Source organism: Canis lupus, chromosome 1, assembly GCF_011100685.1.
Source record: "Canis lupus familiaris isolate Mischka breed German Shepherd chromosome 1, alternate assembly UU_Cfam_GSD_1.0, whole genome shotgun sequence".
Lineage (NCBI taxonomy): Eukaryota > Metazoa > Chordata > Mammalia > Carnivora > Canidae > Canis > Canis lupus.
Genome location: NC_049222.1, coordinates 76,977,765 through 77,001,068, shown reverse-complemented (window position 1 = coordinate 77,001,068; position 23,304 = coordinate 76,977,765). Strand labels below are relative to the sequence as shown.

General features: G+C 40.8%; 1 protein-coding gene across 8 annotated transcripts in view; it reads right to left on the bottom strand.

Annotated features, from left to right (window-relative positions):
* RASEF (RAS and EF-hand domain containing) overlaps nucleotides 1-23,304 on the bottom strand; it is a 212,606-nt gene that overhangs the window by 52,340 nt on the left and 136,962 nt on the right. The gene's annotated exons all lie outside the window — the stretch shown is intronic.

The window sequence follows — 23,304 nt, the reverse complement described above, 5'->3', positions numbered from 1 at the left end:
TATGACCTTAACATCTGAGCCTGGGAAATTAAAACACCCATGCCATCCATGGGGCACCCTGCTAGATCCTGGAGGTAAAGTGCTATGGACAGACTGGGTCCCTTCCCCCATTAGACCCACTATGAAGATTAACGAACAAGATACTCCGGCAGCATAGACAGGGAACATGACCAGCACTTGGGGGATAACCTGAGGGATGAGTAGATGCCAAGTAGGCAGTAAGTGAGAAAGGGCAAGGGAGCAGTAGCCTGTCCGAGGCACCAGTAATCAGAGGTAGAAGGCAGGACAAGGGGGGGTGGGTAAGGCAGCCACTCCTGTAACTGAAAGAAGCTGGTAGGGCTGGAGAGCTCAGAGTGGGGGAGGTTGGCAGCAGCAGAAGATATGGATGTGGCCTGAAAAGTTACCAGGATCTAGAAGGCACAGCAAAGAAACAGGAGGAGACAGTTACTGAGAGGGTAGGAAGTCACTGGAAGTGTTAAATGGAAACAATGACTTGACCGAGTCTGCATCTTAACTACTCGCATCTTCACAAAGTTTTGGCTGAAGCAGAGAAATAAAAATAAGCACATGATTTTAATAAACAAGTTTGTAGAGATAAAGGTAAATCTAAGTTGTGTCATTTAATCCAGAAAGGTACAACTTCAGAAGTTTTTGTGAATTTCTACTTTCCTCTGCTACAAAATATGTAAAATTCTAGACAATAAAAACCTGATCATACAAACAGATCACCAGAATAGAACAGAGCGCATAAAGAGACCCATGTGAATACAGTCAACCGATACCTGACAAAGGAGCAAAGGTAATATAATGAAGCAAAGATGGTGTTTTTAACAAATGGTCCTGGAACAAGTAGGCTTCCTCTTGCAAAAGAACATAACACAGAACTTAATACCATTCACCAAAATGAAGTCAAAATGGATAAGAACTAAACATAAAATGCAAAACTATAAACTTTTAGAAGAGAAGAAAGGAAAAAAACCTAGATATGGATATGGTGGAAACTTTTTACATAGAACACCAAAGGCATAATCCATGAAAAAAGAATTGATAAACTGGACTTCACTAAAATTAACAATTGCTCTGTGAAAGATGGTGTCAACAAAATGAGAAGATAAGCCACACACTGGAGGAAATATCAGCAAAAAGCATATCTGATTAATGTACTATCATCTAAAAATATACCAGCAGGGACACGTGGGTGGCTCAGCAGGTTAAGTGTCTGCCTTTGGCTCAGGGCATGATCCTAGAATCCTGAATTGAGTCCCACATCTGGCTCCCTGCGAGGAGCCTCCTTCTCCCTCTGCCTGTGTCTCTGCCTCTCTCTCTCTCTGTCCCTCATGAATACATAAAATCTTTTAAATAAATAAATAAATAAATAAATAAATAAATAAATAAATAAATAAATAAATAAATAAATATAAAAGTATACCCACAAAAACCCTTAAAACTCAATAATAAGAAAACAATTTGATTTAAAAAATGGGTCAAAGACCTTAATAGACACTTCATCAAAGAAGATACATGGATGGCAAGTAAGCATACGAAAATATGCTCCACATCACATGGCAGCAGGGAAATGCAAACTAAAACAATGAGATGGCACCACATACCTACTGGCCAAAATCCAGACCACTGACATCAAATGTTGGTGAGGATGTAGAGCAGCAGGAACTCATTCACTGCTGGTAGGAATGCAAAATAGTAGTAGCTTGGGAAGACAGTGTGATAGTTTCTCAGAAGACTACACATTCTCTCAATCATACAATCTGGCAATCAATGCTTGTTGGTATTTATCCAAAGGAGTTGAAATCTTATGTCCACACAAAAACTTGCATATGATTATGTATAGCCATTTTGGTCATAATCGCCAAAACTGGGAAGTAACCAAGATGTTCTTCAGTAGGTAGTGGATTAACTACGGTACTTCCAGACAAGGAAATATCATCCAACATTAAAGAAATGAGCTACCAAGCCATGGGAGAAGATATAGAGGAACTTTAAATGCATATTACTACACAAAAGAAACCGATCTGAAAAGATTACATACTACATAATTCCAACTCTATCATCCTGGAAAAGGCAAAACTTGGAGACACTAGAAAGATCAGTGGTTGCTAGGGATTAGAGGGGAGAGAGTAAGGATGAATAGGTGAAGCATAGAGGATTTTCAGGGCAATGAATACTCTGTATGATGTCACGGTACCTCTGCCCAAACCCATATAATATACATGAGTAACCCTAATGTAAAATAAGGAATTTGGGTGGTTATGATGTGTAAATGCAGGCTCATTAGTTGTAACAAATGTATCATTCAGATTGGGGTTTGTTGATAATGTGGGAGGTTGTACAAGTGTGGAGGCAAGGGGTATATGGGAAATCTTTGTACCTTCTTAATTTTTCTATGAACCTAAAACTGCTCTAAAAAATGAATCTTTTTTAAAAATCTGATATGGGTGCCTGAATGGTTCAGTTGGTTAAGCGTCTGCCTTCAGCACAGGTACTGATCTCAGGGTTCTATGATCAAGCCCCAGTTAGGCTCCCTCTCAGAGGAGAGTCTGCTTCTCCTTCTCCCTCTGCTGTTCTCTCTGCTTGTGCAAGTTTTCTCTCACTCTCAAATAAATAAATAAAATCTTTTTAAAAACTGATAGTTTATTTCTCTTTGGGAGGGGGGTAAAAAAAATGGGCATATTCCTACCTAGGTGACACCCACTAACTTTCTAGATGCCCTGAACCAACCATACTGTCATGTGGTCAGTGAAAAGACTGATCCTTTTATCCCCACACAAGTTAGATAAAAGTTACTGACTTCAAAACATACTTTTATTACATAGTTAACATACTTTCAGAACAAACCCCAAATAAGTGGAAAATAATCCAATAAGCAAATGCAGCTGTGCCCCTAGAACTGGGCAGCATTAGCTCTCTTTGGGAAATTCGTGTCTGTCTTTCCAGACATGGTGTGCCTCTCTGCCCACTAACTGCCTGAAGCTGGCCACCTGCAACTGGAAGAGATTCCTATCTGTGTCCTCACAAAAGGTCTTGCTCTTCATTAACTCAGTTACCAAATGATTGTCTGGCTCTCCCTTCTAGAGAAAACAATGGTCTCTTCAACTTGGTTCCACCATTCCACAGGTGGAAAGACAAGCCAGTCCAGTGGCCTGGGCTCTCCTTGGCTCTGCTCTGCGGCTGCTCAGAGGATGATCTCACCCAGGTCTCCAACCACCAGGGCCTCCTCCAGGCTTCCCTGCCCATATACATTTCCCACAGGTAAAATTCCTTTGGGATTCCCATCGCCCTGAGAAGTACTTTAGTTCCCTAAGTATTTGGATGGGTAACATTCCTGCAAAGATTTTTTTTTTCAAAATTTCTTATCTTTTTTATTTTTTATTTATTTAAATTCAATTTGCCAACATATAGTATAACACCCAGTGCTCATCCCTGCAAAGATTTTAAAATAGAAACTCCCTGGGAGATGATTCAAAGTCTAGAAACATTTCAAATTGCAAATTGCTTCCTTTTTGAAATCACTGATATTTAGTTCCTGGGAGTTAGCCAATGGATGGGGCGGGAGGGGGGGAGGCAGAAATAGCAAGGGGCACTGTGCTGAAAGTTTAGGGAGGGCATTCTCCTCACAGCTGAGGGCTGCTTCCGTCATGAGTGAAGAGTGCCTGGGGCAGGTATAATGGCCTGGCTAAATCAAATGCTTCCTCACCACATCCTGGCTTTGGGAGCCAGGGCAAAACTCTTAGCCTCCTGAACTTCAGTTTCCTCAGACATAAAGTGAGAAGAGTTTCCTACCACATAATGTGCGGATTAACCCCCAACTGAAGCACACACAACAATACCAGGCGCCTTATTGGGAATCGAGAAATGTTGGCCATTCTTGTGATCTGTTACTGCTCTTGACTCCGCTCCCCCCGTGCATTAGTAAGTAGGTGTTTATCTCCTGTGTGCTTCTGGGTTGTGTTTTGGGGAAAGGGCCAAAGGGAGAAAGTGGTGTAGTGTGGAAACCTCATGGATAGAAATATTATCTTATGAGTGCTAGTATAAGGGAAACTGAGAAATGAAAGTTGGATCATCCTTGAGGTCAGCCTATGAGGCTCATAGTCCAGGGGTGTGATATCCTAACATCTAAGAAATATGTATTTGATCATTCAGATGACCAAAATACATTTCTTAGATATATTTGGTCTTCATCCACAATTCCTGAAAACCTTCAAAGCCATAAAGGTTGAAACAGGAGCCTTTTATTAATGAAGGTGATTTTTCAGACCCCACCCAAAGAGGTGGCTAGTGTTGCTAGGAGGATCAACCACGTGACTGAAGGGTTGAAACTTTCAGTCTCATCCACCCCATACACAGAAGCCTGGGGGTGTGTGACTGGCATCTGTGACTGGCGTCTGAAGTGGGGGGTGGTGGCAGTCTTGTAGGATTGAACCCTCAACCTGTGGAATCTGATGCTATCTCCAAGTAGACAGTGTCAGAATTGAATTAATTCTTGAACATCCTGCTGGTGCAATGGAATGCCTGGTTTGGGAGTGCGTCACCCCATGCTGGAATTGGGTCCAAGTACTCCAAAAGAAGGGGTCAGTAAAATTCTTCTGTAAAGCATCAGTCAGAAAACATTTACTATTTCTGTTGCAAATACTCAACTGGGCCTCTGGAGCATGAACACTGACATAGACAACACACGAATGAGCTTAACTTCGCTCCAATTAAATTTTATTTACACAAACAGGCCAAGGGCCAAATAGGCCTTCCTCTGAACCCTGTTATAGTCTGTTAACATAAAGAATGCCCTGAGCACAGTAATGAGGATAGGGTAATGCAGACCTAGTCTTCTAGACACAGGAGACAGGCCTTTGGTCACATCCTGCCCCTGGTGCAGATCAACTTTTTTTTATATATGGATACCACATTGTCAATGTGCCTGTATGTGTACACATATACGTGAAAATACGTACCTCTTGACTTAAACAGTACTCATAGTAGACATTCATGATCCCAGTATTTCTCTTCTATCAATTTACCTGGAGTCAATTTAAATGTAGGCATAATCTAGTAATGTTAGTGCAAGTTGGTGTATTTTCGAAAGGGGACATGTCACCTTTCCATGTATACTTGAGACAATCTCATGCTGTTGTCTGATATTTTATCCACTTTGACTTATAAAAAAGAAAATTCTGGATAAATGCTCATCAAAAAGCTACATCAACAGTAAGTAACAGTAAACTATGTACTAACTATGCATTAAAATTACTAACAAGGGGATCCCTGGGTGGCTCAGCGGTTCAGCGCCGCCTCCCAGTGATCCTGAAGTCCTGGGATCGAGTCCCACATCGGGCTCCTGCATGGAGCCTGCTTCTCCCTCTGCCTGTGTCTCTGCCTCTCTCTCTCTCTGTCTCTCATGAATAAATAAATAAAATCTTTAACAAAAAAATTACTAACAAAATAAATTAAAATAAAATAAAATAAAATAAAATAAAATAAAATAAAATAAAATAAAAGCTGCGCTATCATAAGCCAAGGGGAGTTAGTGGATCTGTAACTCAGTGGTACATGACACATCCTTGCAGTAGAGAGACTGCTCATGAACACGTGGCTAAATCAGAAGGCAATCAGTGATAAACCCATCTCTCCTTTCCTGACCCTTTTCAGACACAGCATGACTAGGCCTTTCCTTTCAGAAACAAGGAACAGAATACTCACTGATAAAACAAATTAGGCTTGGACAAGAGAAGCTGGAGACAGATAACTCCTGCAGGTCTCAGATGGTGGCAGAGAATGCCAGGGGACATCTGCCCTGTGGTACACCAGGCTGCCAGGTGGCCACCGGGCCAAATCAATGGGAAATTGGGAGATTAGAGGCACAGGGTCCATAAAATGGGTACTGAAGACAGAAGTCAGACCGTCCTACCACACAGCAATAGAAGGTAACTGGGATGCGCTTGCTACTGTCATTTAACCATTTTAGTACAACTTAAATGTATAACTAGTTATTTTATTCAATGGTAATGCTTTCAGGTTTTGTGATAAACCCTTCTGGCAACCAGGACCTCAAAGAACAACAAAGGAGCATGCTTAATACACAGTTAAGGACCAAATTTCCTTTCCACAAGAATGAAGGTGATAAATGTGGAACTTGCTCAAAATGTTAACTGTCACTGCCAAGAGGAGCCTAAGGACATAGGACGATGAATAGAATGTGGTATCCAGATGGGATGCTAGAGCACAAGGAGGCCATTAGGGGAAAACTGAGAAAAAATTAGTGAAGTATGGATGTTTTTAAAAGATTTTATTTACTTTTTCATGAGAGACACAGAGAGAGGCAGACACACATGCGGAGGGAGAAGCAGGCTCCCTATGAGGAGCCTGATGTGGGACTCGATCCCAGGATCCTGGGATCACAACCTGAGCCAAAGGCAGACACTCAACCATTGAGCCACCCAGGTGCCCCAGTAAAGTATGGATTTAAACAATAATAATGTACCAGTGTCAGTTTAATTGTGACAAGTGTACTACATCAATACAAGATGCTAATTGTGAATGAAACGACACACATATTAAGGGAACTCTGTATTATCTTCATAATTTTTCTGAAAATCTAAAAACATCCTAAACAAAAATAAAAAGGTTTCTTTAAGGTTTGTCAACATGTAGCTTCTACCACGGTGGACCAGAATGATACCATTAACCACATGAAATATAGTGAAAACCAGAAGACAACAAATCTCCTGAAAAAGCATCAGCACCAATGTCTTTTAAGAGAACCATGTAAGGTCTACAGTGTCATCCATGCTGCTGCAGAATGAAAGCATGTAAAGTATGACCCTTCCCTTAGATCAAAAGATTATGGTTCTACATTGAATCTGTGCATTTCCACTCCCAAGTTTTCTTGTACACATATGGTAGTGACAGTGGTTTTGTGTCTCCATTAACTGAATAAAAACTTTTGCAGAGGTAAATTAGGCCAGTTTGGTATCACTGTGATCAATGCTTCAAAAAGAAAATCAGTTAATTCCAATAATGGTTTGATTCTTTTTTCCCATCCACTTCATGGAATCAGAGTAAAGATTATGGAAGCTCATTCTGTTGAATGTAAAGCATCCAAACTTATTACAAATGTTATTATAAGTTTAGTGAAATATAAAAGTAAAGCATTGTGCTTAAAAATGAAAATTTGTACTAAATTAAGAAATCTATGAAGTAGAAATACATGTGGAACTGGTGGTGGGGCATATGATGGCATCCAGACAGGCTCTGATAGTCTACCAACTGAAAGAGAGGCTGTAGCTATCAGAATTTTAAATATATTCACACATATAATTACAGTATCTAACAATTTTTGTGGTGATTCCTTTTTCTCTCTGTGACTTATCATTATTCAGGTTTTGGAAACATTTGAACCTTTGGAGGACTACTTAACAAATCGTCCTATGTTTTTTGTAAACCTGTCCCATAAGTTGGCATGACATTCTGCTCAAAATCTGTTGGAAAACTTTAATCAAATTAATCAACGATGGGAGCTATAAAAACTGTCTTCAGCTTTTGAAGCTGTCAGCAGATTGGAATTAATTGAAAAATAAGCCTGAAACCAGGAAGGCACTGATGAACTAAACAGATGAAATGGGAGCTCAAATGTTGTACAAATTAAATCTCAAAATTCTGTAATTATGATTTGGAATATCTCAACCTCTTATTTTTATTTGATTAAATTTATACTCTGTGCCAAAATAAAATTAAATTGAAAAGCCCTACAATTTTGAAGTATCTCAGTATGGGAAAACATTTCTAAGAATCATAAATGGAGACAAACTTATCTGACAAGTATCGTCCTATAAGACTTAAGAAATCTGGGATCCCTGGGTGGCACAGCGGTTTAGCTCCTGCCTTTGGCCCAGGGCGCGATCCTGGAGACCCGGGATCGAATCCCACGTTGGGCTCCCAGTGCATGGAGCCTGCTTCTCCCTCTGCCTATGTCTCTGCCTCTCTCTCTCTCTCTCTCTCTCTGTGACTATCATAAATAAATAAAAATTAAAAAAAAAAGAAATAAAATCTTTAAAAAAAAAAAAAAAGACTTAAGAAATCTGTCAAAGAATGTGTCAAAGAAAGCACTTTGAAGGGAGTAAGAAAACACAGGACTTGTGACCAGCAAAGGCAGAAATAGAGATGTATGCCAATACCTACATGTCTCAATACCAAAACAAAATAGAATTGAGAAGATCTTCCATTTATCAGAATTTGCTCTGAGCTCATTACTGAATTTTCTTATGACTGTAGGTCAGTGCTTGGACAGGAAATGTTTTCTCCATTAAAATATAATGACCTGGGGCACCTGGGTGGCTCAGCGATTGAGCATCTGCCTTTGGCTCAGGGCGTGATCCTGGGGTCCTGGGATCAAGTCCCACATCAGGCTTCCTGCATGGAGCCTGCTTCTCCCTCTGCCTGTGTCTCTGCCTTTCCCTCTGTCTCTCATGAATAAATGAATAAAATCTTAAAAAAAAAAAACAACATGATGATCTGCAGAGAAGAGTCAATTACTAATGTCAATAATTTCAAACTTAATAATCATAATCTTCTACAGAACATTACAAGCAATTTTGTGGGGCAGAAAAGGCATAAAAGATCACAATGAAAAAAGATACATTCTTCAGGAAAATACTACAAATAGAGATAACACACCGATTAAAATACTTAAATATTTTCCAAAAGTAACTATTCCACGTATATAATTTTTAAATATTCACATAATTGGTATAAAGATTTTACCTTGATGTATATAAAATATGTATACATTTTAGAAATAACTTTTTAAAACATTTTCGATAGAACTATGTCATAGGACCACACATATAATAGTATAAGTATAATCAGATAATAAAATAACATTCCAATAAAGTTAGATAATTTTAAATATATTAGTTCCTCTCACATTATTTGCAAGAAAATTCTGGGTTGCAGGATCAATGCTACAACCACTCTACTTCCTATCTGGTTCCTTCAACCTGCTCATATTCCAAGCACTCTTAGGTGCTCACTGTCCTCATAGTTTGCATAGTGTACAACACATAATACATGAATTTTCAACAAGGAAGACTAGTTTAAATCAAATATGTCATGGGAAACACCTTCATCTTCATCCTTTCCTAGTGGAAATGTATTTCAATACTGGTCTCGGATCAAAATCAAAACCTTTGCTATTTCCTATCTAGTAATCATACACTGCACATCAGTCAAGGCTCTCCCAAATGCTACCTCCTCCATGAAGCCTGCCTAACTGTTCCAACCCCAAGAAATCTTCCATTGCAGATCCCCTGCCACACTTAATCTGAAGCTCTGTGGACTGAGTTTACTGTGGATGCTTACCTTCCAGTTACCCTATTGGCCTCCATAGGCCTTGCAGCACCAGAGACCTGAACTGACACAGATTCCTTATTAATGAATGAAGGAGGCAAGAGCCTGCGGAAGGAGGACTCCGTGGGAGCTGAAGCAGAGTGGGTGGAGTTCTGTGCTGGATCTGAGGCTGCCCAAGGAAGGCTGTAGTGAGGAGGGAGCAGATGAACCTTGTGGGTCAAAGGGTCAGGGACAAGACTACCTGTGGTTTGAAATCTGACCACCACGCTGAGAAGGGCCAATCCCCTTCTGAACACTGAGATAGCAGAGCATTTCTGAAAGTATGTTGTAGCTCTATAGGCAAGAGTGCACACTGTTACTCTCAACACTGAGGATAGTGGTTGGGAGTTTCTTGAAAACTCGGGAGAGAAATGGTTGGGGGCACAGGGGAAATGACCCCCAGCCCTCCTTCCTGGCCCAATCTGAGGGATCTGGGCCTGTGGGCTGTGTCTGCAGGCCCTCTGGCAGCCAAGAGGGGAGGAGGTGCTGAGCTGTGAAGCCCCCAGGTAGGGGTGATGCTGTGTAGCATTAACCTCCCCCCCACTCTTGCCCTTAACCCCAGATTCCCCTGGGGCAGAGGGACAAGCCCCCTACTGGGGCCATTTCAATGGGGGTGGAGTTTTTTGGGGTTTCTTTCATTCACGTATTTTTTACTGATAATAGAGATGATCAGGTCCTGCCCCCACACCCAAGTCTTGTCCTTGCCCCAACTTTTTGTCCTCCAGACACCTCTACTCCCCCCACCTGTTCCTTCATCCTACTGTAGGTTAAAAAGAAAAAAAAAAAAAAAAAACAGAAACTGCAGCTGAGTTTTTCAGCTGGACTCCAGCTGAATGGCTAAACTAATGTGAATCCTAAATATATTTCCTTGATAATAAACAAGGATGCATTTGTAACAGAATATACACGTTTACGTTTCTAAACATTATGATATACACGTGAGTCCTCAAAACACAAATCACGTGATTTTACATAGATCAATACAGATTTAAAATACTGCATTACGTTGATAACCTGCCACCAGCCTCTATAAAAGATAAGGATTTGCCTGTCCTTTAAAAAAATCTCCAGAAGACTCCAGAATCATGAGTACCACTAACAAGCACATTGTTCTCTTCTAAAATTAGCATATTCTGGGATAAGTGCATCCTACCTGTTCACTCAGCAGCAAACCTGTTTCTTGAATTTGTATTTAATAGATACTGAAAACCTACTACTAATTTTTGATTGGCTGGTATTTAAAGCTAAATTATTAAAGATATCATGGAAAGATAACTGTTTGGTATCTAAGCCACAGTCACATCTTCTTCAACAGTCAAATCTTGACCTTATGCCAGAGTATGGATGTTACTGTTGTAGATCATACACAGCCTGCTCTGGCTCTCTTGAGAGTTGTAAGAATTTGCTCTGAAAGATCATGTAATTAAATTATAAAGTTTTTTCTACAGCATCCTTGTACCATCTTAGATTAAAACTATTTGGACACATGGTAGTGTTTGTTGAGTTACTGCACAAAAAGCATATCAAAGAATTTTTTAATCTACTTTTTTTTAAAGAATCATTGATTTTTACCTACCTTCCTACCTAACCATCAAACATAAAGATGAATCAATAAAGGCTTTCCAGTCTGTTTTATGCAACGATAGATCAAAAAGACCAAAAAAGCCAAATTACCTATAGAGATTTCCTTATAAATTTTCTTGAATGCTTTAAAATAAAATGTTGTTGACATCATTACTTCGACATTTCAACAGTTAAAACCTTTTGAGAGATCCCTGGTCTCATTTAGTGGTGCCTGGGGCGTATTTTCCACAAGGTAGAAGCTTCCCGAGATACACTTCACTGCTCATCAACTGTCCACTTCATTGCTTTCCCAGCATCCAGTGGAAAGTTTAATTACTTTTTAATTTGATTTTCTAAACAACCAAAGGGTGATTTTCTGGAATGTGATTTAAAAAAAGAAGGTAGTCAAAAATCCTATTAAAATCTGACTTTTTCACCTTATACCAGGATCAGTTGTCCTGAAAACTAATCCACTTTTGAGTTCCCAGAGCCATAGCCCCCTAAAAGAGCAAACAACCTTTAGATTTGCAAACACTATCTTCTGAAGGAATATGACCTCAACCCCTCAGGAGAGCCAAGAAAAGAAAAATCGGTCTCTTAATTGAGTCATCAATTTAACTCACTGGTTCATCAGATTAAAAAAAAAAAAAAAGCAATTTCAGTGAGCTGTGTATTTGCATTTATGTCAGTTTATATTTTTCACCCCAAACCTTTACTCTCCCAGGTTTGCAGTTCTGATTCCCTGGCACGAGCTGCCCTCCACTCTCATCTGTGTGGATTACATCCCCTCTGGGTAGTACAACTGGCCCCAAAGCTACTAGACAAAATGGAAATAAATGCTGAATGGTTGCTTTTCCCCAAAACTCATAAAAAAGAGCATTAAAAATAATTTCAATTACCAGCTATTGAACTGGGGGCCCATAACACAGATGCACACACACACCTCGCCAGCCCCTCCCATGGGTTCATCCAAGCATAAGCCCATGCCCACTCTTGGCTAGACGCCTACTTCTCATGAGTATTTGTAATAATATAAATGAATTTTCATGCTTATCTAAGTGGCATAATGTCTACAAAGATAATTTAGATTTATCATGTCTACTTTGTAGAACTTTCAAGATGAACATAGGGGAAAAGGAGCTAACACAGGAATAAAAATTAGCAAGACTGCAAAAAATAATAATAATAATTTCAAAATGGCAGCAGCACTCCAGCCACCAAAAACTCAGAGATCTGGCACCAAGGAGCAATCCAAAAGAAGGTTGAAAGCCAAGAAAGAATGAAAAGTAGCCTCTGAGACACCCCTGATCGATACAGGAATAACCTGCATTCAAACAGGGGCTTGAAAACACAATTCTAATATACTTGATCATGTGCTTTCTGAATCTTTAGCAGACGAAGGTACCCAGGATGGAAGGAAGAACTGACAACAATGAAGTGTAACCTGGTGGCCCGACAGCAAGAACAGAAAATACGTACAGAACTCAAAAAGCCAAGTTGAATGACCATCTCCACAAATCCTGGAGGTATCACTCTACCATGGCTCAGGATGAAAGCTTCAAGATGATGGCCCTGAGTTAGCAAGGAAATCTTAAATTATTTTGCAGTTATTAAAAGCAAGGCGTTGGATCTGTCCATTTGCTTACCAATAGACATATGACAGACTGCTCATTGCAGCAGTAATAGCCACAAAGTAGAAATTTCCCAAATGACCATCAGTAGTAAAATGGATAAATTGTCCAATCTTTACATGGAGAGACAGTCCACAGCAATGAAATGTCAGAGGTACAACTCCAAGCTCATAAACCTAAGGTTGAGCAGAGGAAGGTAACTACAATGTTTGAGGCCCTGTGTGTAAGTAAAAAAAACAGGCAGAGGATAATGACTAACCTGGGGAAGAGGGCAACAGGCCTTGGAAGGGAGCACTGAGGGCTTCTGCAAATGTGATGATATGTTCTGTTTCTCCATCTGGGTGCGGATTACGGAAGTGCTCCATCTGGTAAGATTCAGCAAGCTGTGCACATGGAAGATCCATGCACTGTTCTACACGCGTATCTGCCTTTGAAGGAGACTTTGCAGAATACACCATATACTCGGTGAATTATCAGCTACCTCATAGTAAATTCAGTCCTGAATGTTTCACAATTCAGATTGCAGACAACCAGAGGCAAACCAAGGCAGAATTTTGGAGCATGTGAAGTTCATCTTTTCTACCTCGGTAACATATTCTCTTTCTGGGTCTAACTTTTCATAAGCAACTCCCAACCCAATGTGGCTACATCCCATACCCTCATATCTCATTTCCCTGGCAGACTTAAATATATGCACAAATCACCCAGGGACCTTGTGAAAATGCAGATACTTCAGCAGGTTTATAGTGGGGTGGACGAGTCTGCCAGTCTAGAACCACTACCAGGTGCTACCAATGCTGCAGGGCTGAGGCCCTGGAAAAGCATGTCTGAGAAAAGGGGGGATTTAAAAGCAGCATCTCCTGAGTTCCTGGGAACTTAAAAATGCCTCTTCCTGGGAAGATGAGCATGGAACTATGGGCTTTCTTATGGCGGAATTTTAGGACTTCTATGTGGTAGAACACATCTGAGCTTCCCTATGCCTCTCAAATTGCATCCTTGTTAGCAACCCCCAGTCAGGGACCGGAGCTCGTAGTTGGAGATGGTAGAGTAACAGCCTGTCCCTACTCTAAGAATTTCCTACTGTTTCTCATTAAAACTTCAGCCTTTGGACTTCTTGGCATAATGCCTTTCCCACAGCATTTGTAGGAGGGAGGGTGGGAAATAGGGAGAAGGAGACTCCTCCCTGGGTCTCCAGCCTCCTGGCCGATCCCTGCAGATCTGGGACTTGCCAGCCTCCACAAATGATGAGCCAATTCCTTCAATTCTCTCCTCTCTCTCTCTCTCTCTCTCTCTCTCTCTCTCTCTCACACACACACACACACACGTTTCTGTTTCTCTAGGGAACCCTAAGTAATATGGTGGTTTGGTGGTTTAAATCATTGCATTTTGGAGTTAGTCACACATAAACAAATGTACCAGCTTCATACAAGCTAGCACTGCCTAAAAGTCTTAAATACAATTATTCAATTTATTCAGTTGAGTAAATTGAATTCAGTAAGAACCAAATTATTTTTCAGTTGCTGAATAAGAACTTTCAGTGTCATTCGACGGAGTAGGTAGGTCACTTTTTAAGGTCCCAAATGCTTAGCTACATTGTAAGATTTTAATTGTAGCCAGGGTTCATTAGGATTTTAACAACCTGTCTGAAAGATCTACAGACTTTTTGCAGACAGATTTTTATTGGCCTGAAGACAGCTTATTCACTGTAATCTATTAGCAGCAAGGCAATGCCTTATCCCTTTAGACTAGTACAAAGCCTCCAAATCTGTACACACAGAACCAATCTCCTACTCGGTCCTGGCTTTGCACCTTGCTCTAGCGCCCTGTGAATTGTACTCAAGACTAGGACGGCTCTGTCATGATCCTGTTCCTATAGCATTGATTAGCTCATCCCCTAGGTGAATACGTGAGCGATGCTAAAGTGGAAGTTGTGTTTACCAGCATATTAATGCTTTGCCCCAACCCTGCAAGTAATAGCCACCAAATGCAAGTCCATTCCCAAAGCTGAAGCAGCAGGCTGCAGGTAATACAGCACTGGACACAACGGCCATCTGGCCTGGGTCCTTTCTCCTGGCACAGACTGTCCATGTGCATTTTGCATTTGGACAGAGCCTTATGCATTTTGTCCATGTCCCTATAACTCAGCAGCCACAACCCATATACCTCCTCCATCAAACTTCCTTCGTCTTCAAAAAAATAAACTACAAAATCCTATATTTTCATTTTTTAAAACTTTCTACAGGTATTCCTAGCCTGCTGTATTTCTAGGTCTATTAAGATTCTAGTGTGACTTTATTTTTATTGTGCTAGTACTTTATTAGGATTGTTACTGGGTTTGAGTGTTCTGGTTACAAAGGTGTACAATACTGAGTGGTTGGCCCCATCCTTTATATATTATATATCCTGTGTGTTTGCAGAATATCACGGATTTTTGGAATGCATACACCATGTTAGAACAGGAATGCCTGGGACACCTGAGTGGCTCAGCGGTTGCGCACCTGCCTTCGGCTCAGGGCATGCTGTTGGTCCTGGGATTGAGTTCTGCATCGGACTCCCTGTAAGGAGCCTGCTTCTCCCTCTGCCTGTGTCTCTGCCTCTCTCTCAGTCTGTGTCTCGAATGAATGAATGAATGAATCTTAAAAAAGTGGGGGGGAATCCCTGGATGGCTCAGCGGTTTACCGCCTGCCTTCAGCCCAAGGCGTGATGCTGGAGTCCTGGGATCGGGTCTCACGTCAGGCTCCCCGCATAGAGCCTGCTTCTCCCTCTGCCTATGTCTCTGCTTCTCTCTCTGTGTCTCTCATGAATAAATAAAATCTTAAAAAAAAAAAAAAAGGAATGCCTGTGCTGTAACTCATTCATTAACATCCCCAAGCTAACCCTATCTGCCAGACTGAGGTACATGCTATGCCATGTATCCCCAAGGAGGAAAAGAAAAAATAATTTTGCATCATAAACACTAACACTGGTTTATAGCATTTCTGTCAGAAAACATGACATACGAACATCCTAAAACATGCATTTTCTAAGTAAATGCTGGTTGACTCTTCTGAAATTCATCCCAGTCCAGGGCAGACTGGGACTCTGTTCTATGGAGGGAAGAATTATGAAGTGATTGGGTCCCACTGAGGGATGCCAGTGGTGCAGCCGCCAAGCCTAGTACGTGGGGAACAAGCCAACAAATGCTGCCACAACCTCCCGTGAGCCCTTGTACCTCTGGCAGCAGGTGACACTCTCACCACTGCATTTGGATTTCCAGATGAATACCTCATTTGCACTTTTTTTGCTTTATATCCAGACAGTTTAAAAAATATTCTTGGTCAAAGATAGCATTATAACAAAGTGGCCACTTGAACATGCTCCATAATTTTGTAATTGTAAATAATCACAATGGGGTATCATGGCTCAACAGTCTCATAAAATGTCCCAAAACTAAATTTTAAAAAATTGAAATTGAAGGGAGTAGTTGCCCTTGGGGTGTGTGTGGCAGGAGAGTGCTCTTAGAATGTGTCATTCTCTCCAGATGCCTGACTGGCTGGGTCAGTTAAGCATCTGCCATTGGCTCAGGTGGTGATCCCGGGGTCCTAGGATGGAGTCCCACATCAGGCTCCCCACGGGTGGTCTGCTTCTCCCTCTGCCTGTGTCTCTGCCTCTCTCTGTGTCTCTCACGAATAATAAGAAAGAAAGAAAGAAAGAAAAGAAAGAAAGAAAGAAAGAAAGAAAGAAAGAAAGAAAGAAAGAAAGAGAGAAAGAAAGAGAGAAAGAAAGAAGAAAGAAAAAGAAAGAAAGAAAAGAAAAGAAGAAAAGAAAAGAAAGAAAAGAAAAGAAAAGAAAAAGAAAGAAAGAAAAGAAAAGAAAAGAAAAGAAAAGAAAAGAAAAGAAAAGAAAAGAAAAGAAAAGAAAAGAAAGAAAAAGGCAAGAAGAGTTTCTTCTGTGGATACATGACAAGACTGGGAGCAACTTAAGATGAACTTCTTCCACAGTATTATGCCCTCAAGTTAAGTGACAAACAAGATTGATAAGTGATGAAAAATAAAGAAACTAACGTTTCCAATCCTATATTGTTATTGAAAATTTCAGGTCCTTTCAGAACAGTACATCTCACACTTGATTAATATGCAGACCTTGCTCAGGATGCCTGGGTGGCTCAGTGGTTGAGCATCTGCCTATGGTTTAGGTCGTGATCCTGGGGTCCTGGGATGGCGTCCCTCATCGGGTTCCTTGCATGGAGCCTGCTTCTCCCTCTGCCTATGTCTCTGCCTCTCTCTCTGTTTCTCTCATGAATAAATAAAACCTTTTAAAAAATGAGGCCCTTACTCAAAAATATCTCCTTTGGGTTCCAGAATTGGCATAAATACATTTATACCATGTTGCTTAACTATGAGCAAACATAAATCAGATAAAACCTTCTTATAGCTCCAAGACATTTAGAAAAGCAACATATATTTACAAAATCAATGAAATTAGAATTAGCAACATTCACCTACTCTGACACTAAATCACCACAGCCAATGTTAATATAGCAGTGCCGTTTGCACAGAGCTCCTTGAAGCACATCGACATTACCAAAACCCCACTCTCCCATCACTTCCTACTGAGACCACAGAAATCCAACACTCTGTCTTATCAGCCACTTCACATGAACATATCATATCCCCTGTTCTGCCTTCCTCATCGGCCCCGACAATGAATGCAGTGCTGTGGGATGCTGCACAATCTTAACCACAAAGTTAGGCTTTGAGATGGTATGGCCAAATTTGTAAGTTAGGAGTCATTCAGGTGATTCCAAATGTATGCATATTAGCTTGTATTATCTCTCATAAAAGTGAAAAAAAAAAACAACATTTGATATTCTAAGATTTCCAAGTATACATGGAAAGACCCCGAAAGGTCTATGGCCCCTGATTTGAGAAACATGCTTGATATGAAATGTCCACAGCCTGGGGTATATACCAGGAGGTATTTTTTCATGGATTATACTGCAATCCCAGGTCCTTCAGATATCAGAAACTCCTACATACTTAACAAAGTAAAACCAATAAGGTCCTTGGAGGTCAGGGTCAAGTCCATAAAGTCTCTCTAGTGCCTAGGGCACTGGCAGGCACTTTGAGTGAATGAGAAAGAATTAAAAATGCTTGAGTTACTGCATCTGTAGATATTTTTATAAGACATACAAAGTCCTTAAGGGTTAAAATTCACTATTCTCCTTTTATAACTGCTCTGACATAAGCAATTCTAATTTTGAAAATCCCAAATATTTACAAGTTGAAGTAATGGAATTTTTTTGAGGAACTAATTCTAAAGAAATCATGTGTCATACATATATTCCCCCATTACAACTTCCTTCTGGAAAATAATGTTTGCTTTCCATTTTACAACCTGATATAAGACTAAATATCATCAAATAGAAGCAGCCTGAATGTCCATGGTAAGGAATTTCTTCCTTCCAACTACATACAGCAATGGGGAGCTACCAAAACTGTAATAAGGTATGCATGAAGCAAACTGTATACTGTGTACACCATTTTAGGAGAGAAAAACCTAGGCACTTGAATGTCTTCCTCATCACCTACAACATCTCGTTTCTGCTGTCAGCCTCCAAACCTCCATTCAAGACAGAACTGGCACAATCCAGCCACTTCCATTTTTCGAATGAATAAGATTATGTAGCCCAGGCAGAAATGAAGAAACAGGCAAAGATTTCCATATGCTCAGAGTGACAGGGGCAGTATAACCACGAATATGAACAGTGATTTGGGAGAGGAGCCAATCAAATTTTCAGGATAAGAAGAAAAGCTAAAAGAACAATCTGTGGTTCCTGGAGTGTAGTCTTCCCAAGGACACGCCATTTTAAGCCTTTTTCTTTGTGTCCACACCATAAGGATAAATAATCTTTTATCAAAACCTAACAACAAAACTCTGAACTAGCAGTGAGATCTCATAGTCTGGAGCAGGGCCACTAACCATCTGGCCAGAGAGTCAACCCTCCAAGGATAGGAAGGCCAAAATATGTTTCTGGGGCCAGGAGGCCAAAATTCAATTATTACCTTGAGATAAAATTCAAATATCAAAACCAGGGGGGACCACCAGCAAGCAGAGCCCATAAAAGCAAAGCCATGGGGGATCCCTGGGTGGCTCAGTGGTTTAGCGCCTGCCTTTGGCCCAGGGCACAATCCTGGAGTCTCGGGATCGAGTCCTGCGTCAGGCTCCTGGCATGGAGCCTGCTTCTCCCTCCTGTGTCTCTGCCTCTCTCTCTCTTTCTCTCTCTCTCATAAATAAATAAATAAATAAATAAATAAATAAATAAATAAATCTTAAAAAACAACAACAAAAAAAAGCCAAGCCATGCACAGACTACTACAAAGCCCAGGAGCAAAGCTGGGAAGGTTCAGGGCAAAGCTGTGGTTTTCTTAACAGACAGGGTTCTCCCACTCAGCAGCAGAGTAATGACACACAAGAATTATAGTGGAGGATACACGAAAGAGGACAAAACAGACCAACAACTGTCAGAATACATATATATAGTATATATAGTCAGTATACATATATATATAGTATACTTCTGAACACAGAAAAGCAAAGAGTTCTGGAAAGACTGTGGCCAGAACTCGGATAGATCCCAAAGCCAGGGCCAGAGGTATAAAAGACACACAGCGAAAAACAACCTCAATTATCTTCCAGGACTGGGGTCCAAACCACTCTCGTCCTTCAAGACTAGAACAAGTCTTTACCTCCTTAGATGAACACCAGATAATATTCCTGGCCACATGAGTGGAAAAACATATCTTCAAATATTACAAACACCATCCAAGGCAACAAGTTACTCACCTACTGAGGATACTCAAGAGCTAAAATCTAATAAAGCAGAGCTGATTTGCCTCTCTCGTCTCAGGCTCATGGCCATAAACTCGTTCAGTGGAAAGAGAGGGGAAACTGAGACACTATCTAATCCGTCTGTCTGTTGATCTCTGTCTTTCCCCACCCCTCACCTGGCCCCTCTCCCCCTCCATGTCTCTAGCCCTCTCTCTGAGTTTATGTTTCTCTGCTGCCATCTGCCTTCTGCCTTCCCATCTTGCGAAGCACATCATGGAAGAGAAGGGGGTTCATGAAGCAACCACATTATTAGGAAAGAAAGCAATCGGACTGGAAAGGGCTAACATGGAACCCAAGATGGGGAAATGTAAAAGAAACCCTGACCAGTATGAAAACTATCCCTCTGCCTACCTGTAGCTACATGTTTTTAAAATGTCCCACTTCATAAATAAATAAATGAATAAATATATAAATTAATTAATTAAAATAAAATAAAATAAAATAAAATAAAATAAATAAAATGTCCTGCTTCAGTGGGATTGGTGTTCAGCCACTGACCTTTTTCTTTTGATTTTCATAATCATCACTATGGCTATAGAGATATGCTGAAGTACACTGTCTTTGATAATCCATATACAGCTCACAAGTGGGTAGTCTTGGTTCTTCTCAACTAAATTTATTGTTTCTAAATTATCGAGATGAAAGCCTCCCCTTCAACAGTGTGTACGTAGAAAGGTCACAAACCATGAGAAACAGCTGACCACATAGGTCCGATTTTGGCACCTGAACAGATGGCAGCCTAGCTGTGCCTGGCAGGTCACCAATCATACTAACACCTGTTACATCACAAGTGCCACCCTCGGTCTATCCCTGATCTAGCCACTGTGGCAGTACCTGTCCCATGCACAAATCCACTATGGTTCTGGTGCCAGCTGGATCCTCACCTCTTTGTGAAAATGTGGGGTTCTAAGTTGACTTATCAAAGAAAACTCTGAAAAGCTTCAGGCCCAACTAGAGGAGAGAATTCTGGCATCCTCCTACCCCTGGTCAAATGTTAAATGCACACATGCACACATATGTCTTACTTCCCTCTCTTCTTGCCAATCTTGGAACACCATGGCCAGCTCACACCAGAATATAAAAGAGAGAGAGAGAGAGAGAATCAACAAAGCAAATGAAGAAAATGCACATAACATAAACTGCATTCTCAGTATACGAATCAAGGAATCAAAAAACACCATTTTATTCTGCTCATTCTGCAAACATATACTCAGCACACTTATTAAGTACTTACTAGGTACAAAACTCCCTTTCATAACCACCCTGGCACAAGATATTGGCCAGGTTAGGTGATTCAAGTGTGTTCTCTATCTCTCACCCAACATTTTCTCCCCACTTCATGGAGTTTTCTTGACACTGTACAATCTTTCTTCCTGAATTCTCTTCTTTAACCTTGACCATTCTGATTTCACCTGTTGGCTGACCTGATTCCAGTTCACTAGGAAGTGCTGATGACCATCCTGACCCTGTAGGCCATTTAACACCTGCCAGCTCAGTTAATAGGTCACTTGACTACTGGGGATGTTAGCGGAAGGAATCTTTCAATCTTACAAGAAAAAAAACAACTCTAAGCGCGTTGACACACATCCCAGAGACCACTTTCATCTTTTTACAGTACAACATTACTTCTCCTCTAAGATCACAATTATTAATGATTGGGGAATTTAACCCAAACTTGCTTAATATTTTAAAACCAGGAGCTAGAAAGGTCTTACAAATGGAAATTCTGCTAACCCTACTACATTTTGCCTTATGGGAGTCAAACATTCTTATATCTGATACCTGTTTTTCTCAAACTAGACATGGAGACCCCCTGGATAAGCATGGGACAAGAAGCCACCAGGGACAGGATGGTGTGCCACATGAGAAACAAAGCCACCAAATGAAATGGCATACCTTCCTAGAGAAACAATCTTCCCACTGGAGGAAAGTGTAATATTTTATATTAAAATAAGCCCTGATATATTATGGAGTAAAATGAACAAATACATGACCTTTTTAAAAATGAAAACTCAACATTTCAAAGACAGCTCCTAGTTGCTCTCTGTTGGGCTATGTCCACTATATGTGGAATCTCTTGCAATGTTCTTTGATGAAATTTTTGAGAAATGTTTCACCCACACTATAAACTTCTTGAGGACATGAACTACAGCTCATCCTTCTCTTTGTTCCCAGGGACGTAGGGCAGTATCTACAATCATGTCTGGCACAAAATAAGCACCCAATAACGTCTGCAGAATTTATTTGGCTGAAATAATGCCAATGGCCTTATCGAGAACAAAAGATTTTTACCACACTTGGATGAGAGGAAGAGAAGATGAACAGCTGTATGAGGAAGTGGAATAGAAGCGCTCGAATTTACCAGAAACAGTTAATGGCTGCCATGGTAACAATCAGATGAAGCAACTCAGTTTAGTTCTTTTCCAGTTGAACAAGCACAGGAAGGCAAATATTGTGCTTGTTAATCTCCAATCAGAAGAGGGTGTGGCTTAAAAACACAAGTCTACCAGGTGACACTGGTGCCCATTAAATTTGATAACCTTTGAAGAGTTTGGAAAGCCATGATAATAACGTCACCGGTAATATTAAATCCTGATTTAATATTAATCCTGATTCTAAGAAGATCATCCTAATCATTTCAAGGTTAAGTGTCAAATATTTACTGCTGAGACCTGACTACTGTGAAAAGCAGATCTGTGTGTAGGTATGTGTTTGTAAAACATGGTATGTATGGGCTCTCCTTTCCTTACTCTTAAAATTGTTACCTCCTTTAATTAGTTGGACCCAAACCAAGTTACAGATAAAAGATAATTCCAACAGTATAGTTTATAGCAATGTTTAAATTTGTGCTTCCCTGGAAGAGACGTTGCATTTTAACTCACTTGTAAATAATAGAAAAGATGGGTATCACACCCACTTTCTCCACACCATTCAACTCATACTTGCAGTGAGTCACTCTCCATGCCTTTCTCTCCAATGGAGGGAGGAGCTGGGCAGAGGAGGAAGTGGAACTCCCAGGCCTGCAGGTCCAAGCTGTGAATGGGTGAGCGAGCAAGACCACTGACCCTTCCAGGGCTATTTGCTTTTCTGAGTCTCATATCTAAAATATGTGAGCTGCCAGCCAAAATGATACCTCTCAGTTCTTAATAACGACAGCCACAGCTCCATAAGCTTTCAAACAGAGAGCAGAAATAACACTTTTCATAGCTTTAACGTGTTTGTAGTGCCTGAGGAGGAAGTGCAGAGGAAGATGTGAAAACAGCAGTTCCGAGACATACCACGACAGGAAGGCACGAACAGATGCAAATTACTCTTGAATAAAACCTGAGCATCTTTCTCTGCGTGCCCTGCCTCTGTGCAGGTATGCTCTTTCCCCCTGAGAATTAAGTTAGTAACTTGATATCATGTCTGTCCAAGCCAGAGAATTTATTGTATGATCTTATCATTCTATTCCACTGTACAAAAGCCGAGTTTTTCAGTTCAACATCGAGATCAAACCTCTGCTCTTGTATTAGCTAGTCAAGTCCCCTAACGTCTTACACATCTAAATTTCTGGGTCTAAGTTTCTCCATCAGTCAGAGATAAGAAAATCCACCTTCCAGAGCGGCTGCAAAAAATTAAATGAACGAACTCTGTAAAACGCTTGGCACACAGTAGGCATCACTGAAGACGTAAAGTCCAGCAATATAAATGCCCGACGTGCTTCGTTTTCTGTGTCAGTTGCGGGAAATCAACAAGAACGACCACGTACAACGGACACCGAGTTGGCATCCGGCCATTCGCAGGGCGGGTCTCCGCGCCGGGGTGCAGCCAGGAGGCCCCGCGGGCAGGTGCGACGAGATGCGGG